Here is a 3,540-nt window from a genome sequence, read left to right as displayed (position 1 = left end):
GGGGGCCCAGAACCACACGGGGACAGAGGCCCCCGGTAGCCGTGCCCAGGGAGTCATAGGCAGCCTCCCGAACCTTCTGAACATCAAAGACGTGGCGGGCGAGAATAAGAGGGTGCCTTGGGCCGGCCTTGATACGGAGCGAGGGACCTCGAGGAGATCACGGTCCTCCTTGAAGGACACCGCCGTGACAGGGTGCAATTACTTACTATGTCAAAGTGCAGATGTAGATGGTGACCAAGGCTGACCGTAACATAAGGGTGTAAAAGTGCAGAGGCTGCCTGCCACTGAGCCCTGCACTTCAGCACCCTCATGCCTCAGTTAGCCCCTCTGCCACCCAACACTGGCACCCAGAGCCTGGGGCTGACCTCCCTGACCTCTGCCAGCCCAGGACTGCTCTGCCCCAGCTCAAAGTGCTGTGATCCTAGGCACAGTGTCTGCACGTGCATCCTGAAGCACAGCTGTTTGAGCATCTGCATGTGCCATTAAGGTGCTGTGATAAACTCTGATGTAAACTGTCTCAGAGTTTATCACATCACCTTAATGACATATGTAGATGCACCCAGTAAGTGTTAAATAGGAGTGGTATTCAACTCAAAATGTGTTGAGCAGTCACAGAGTAATGTTTACTACAATCTCTAACACGTACAGCTTGCTGTTAGAACCCTCTGGAGCTGTGGAAACCTGCTTTTAACTTAATCCTAGAGGAACCTGACAAGTGAAAGATCCTCCTGACGTGTGTGGGTTTTCCTTGTTCCACCTGCAGGTATGGCACAAAAGAGGGGTCCCCAGCTGATGTCATAGCTGTGTGAACATTGCAGTTTGCTCATATTATCTCTGTGGACCAGTCCAATAAGAGATGAACATGTGTTACGACCAGTCCTCAGACTTATGACACAATTGGTTCCTGAAAACTCTGTCTTTAAGTCGAAATGTTGTAACTCAGAACACATTTTCCCATAGGAAACAATGTTATAAATGGGGGATTGGCTCCTGAACCAAGGCTTGATACCCTATTTTCAGCCAGAATAATGCAGAATTTTCTACAGTATTGAAGTATATAAAATAAATAAATGTAGCTATATTACTTGTCTATATATATTTATGTTGTAAATAGCAATCATATTTATTTGAAAGGACTTTGAGGTGACTTTGCTGGACTTTTTGAAGGGTTCTTGGCTGGAGTCTTCTCAGGAGCCTTTTCTGCTTTCTTAAAGAAAGTTCTCAAGGAAGTTTGGACAGATGTTCTCTTCTTTTGCTTGTAAATTTCTCTATAAGAGCAGTACATGCTGGATATGCCCCTGTTCACTGATGCACTGCATTCAATGTCAGGGTCATGTTCTTCAAACAGGGACATAGCAGCTTCCAAATGTTGAAATGCCTCAGCCAACACTTTTGTTGTCAAGACTTTATGAGGACTAGTCTCTTCAACAGTGGGTACATCTTCTTCCTCTGCCACTTTTTGCTGTTCCAATTCAAATAGGTCCTCATTGGTTAATTCTTCAGAATGGGATGCCAGCAACTCATCAACATCTTCTGGCGCAACGTCTACGTTGAGTTCTTTGCCCATTTCAGCAACATTTTTGGTCACCTCTTCAACAGTGTCTGTAAAGCCTTGGAAGTCGGGCACAAATTTAGGACACAATTTTCTCCAAACACCATCAAATGTGATTGCTTGACTTCATTCCATGCCTCACCAATGTTCTTAACTGCATGGTAAATGTTGAAGCCCTTCCAGAATTCCTTCAGAGTTGGTCCACGCTCCTTCTTACTTGCTCTGATGGCCTGGGCAAATGTGCACCTAAGATAGTAGGCCTTGAAGGATGCATAGGTTGCAACAATGAGGTGGTGTTGTGGGGCAGAAACATCACTTTGATGTCAGGATGCATGTTATCAAGGATGGTTGGATGACCAGGAGCATTGTCGAGGATTAACAATGCTTTAAATGCAAGATTGTTTTTGATGCAATAATCCCTGACACCTGGCACAAAATTATGATTAAACCAATCCTCAAAAATGTTTTTATTGACCCATGTCTTAGGACTGGATTTCCACATCACTGGGAGAAATGCCTTGAAATGTCTCTTCAAAGCTCTGGGGTTTTCTGAACAGTACACAAGTAAAGGTTTAAGTTTAAAGTCACCTGCAGCATTGGTCCCAAGCAAAAGAGTGAGCCTGTCTTTAGCAGCCTTGTACCCTGGCATGGATTCCTCCTCTTTGGCAATGTAGGTTCTCGATGGCATTTTTTCCCAAAAGAATCCAGTTTCATCAACACTAAAAACTCGCCATTTTCTTCAATTATTTCAGCTAATGTCTCAGGAAAAGCATGAGCTGCCTCTTCATCAGCACTGGCAGCTTCACCCGAGACCTTGATGATATGTAAATTGGCCCTGGCTTTAAAATACATAAACCACACCTTACTTGCAGTAAAAGGCTCAGTGTTAGAACTCTCCCCATGTTGTTTCTTTAGATCATCATAAAGACTCCTAGCCTTTTTCCTGAATTATGCCTAAACTCACAGGAGCACAGCGTTTATTTTGATCCTCTAGCCAAATGATTAACAGTTTCTCACCATGAGCAATAAGTCCAACACACTGCTTAGTTATCACAGTTGAGTGCATAGGAGCTAAGTCCTTAACATGCTCCTGAATTCTTGCCTCGTCTTTCAGGATGGTTACAATAGTTGTTCGGGGGATATCCAAAGCTCTACCCATTTCAGTTGGGGTCTCACCTTTTTCAGACCTCTTAATTATTTCCATTTTTGTTTTCATAGTAATAGTTCTATGTTTCTTAGAAGAAGAAACATCACTTCCACTGGATTTATGCTTTTTTTGCCACTATGATGGGCAGTTTGGAAGAAGTATGGAAACAGAACACTGCATGGGCAGCTCAGTGAACTTGTTGTAAAGTACTGTACTGTACTTATTCTTTATTCAGTACAGGTACAGTAGTGTACCATAGTGCTGTAGTGGAAGCAGCAGCAGTGATGATTAATCACCAGAGGATCTACCTAGCAAATGGTTCCCAGATGAGCAGCACACTGATGCTCTGGCCACATGTCCAGAAGGGCATGCGGGGGGAGCATGTGCCCCTGGATCTGCCCCGAGCACAGCCCGCCCCTCCCCAACCAGACCAGATCTGGGGTTCACACATCCCTCCCCCACCCCATGCCCTCCTAGACAAGCACTAGGAGTTGCTGGACAGGCTGCAGCTTCTCCTGCAGATGCCCAGCTCAGCCCCAGAACTGCTTGCCTCACCCCAGTCAAGGCAGCTGGAGGAGCAGACAGACGAGCCATGGCTTGACCTGCGGCTTCTCCCACAGCCACCCAGCTCAGCCCTGGATCTGCCCCCGGCAGGGGCAGCTGGGGGAACAGGCAGATGGGTAGCAGCTTGAGCTGCGGCTTCTCTCACGGTTGTCCGGTACAGCCCTAGCACTGCCTACTTTGCCCCAGTGGGGGCAGCTGAGGGAGCAGTCAGACAAGCTGCGGCTGCTCCCACCATGCAAAGCCACCACACTCAGAGCCCAGCGCAGCCCCAGGTGGG

At 46.7% G+C, this 3,540-nt stretch overlaps 1 pseudogene; it reads right to left on the bottom strand.

The window, feature by feature from the left end:
• Positions 1–3,540, bottom strand: part of LOC106722671 — a 13,548-nt pseudogene that overhangs the window by 9,778 nt on the left and 230 nt on the right.

Source organism: Alligator sinensis, unplaced genomic scaffold, assembly GCF_000455745.1.
Source record: "Alligator sinensis unplaced genomic scaffold, ASM45574v1 scaffold93_2, whole genome shotgun sequence".
Classification (NCBI taxonomy): domain Eukaryota; kingdom Metazoa; phylum Chordata; order Crocodylia; family Alligatoridae; genus Alligator; species Alligator sinensis.
Note: the sequence above shows the minus strand (reverse complement) of the source record. Positions and strands in the feature narration are given on the sequence as shown.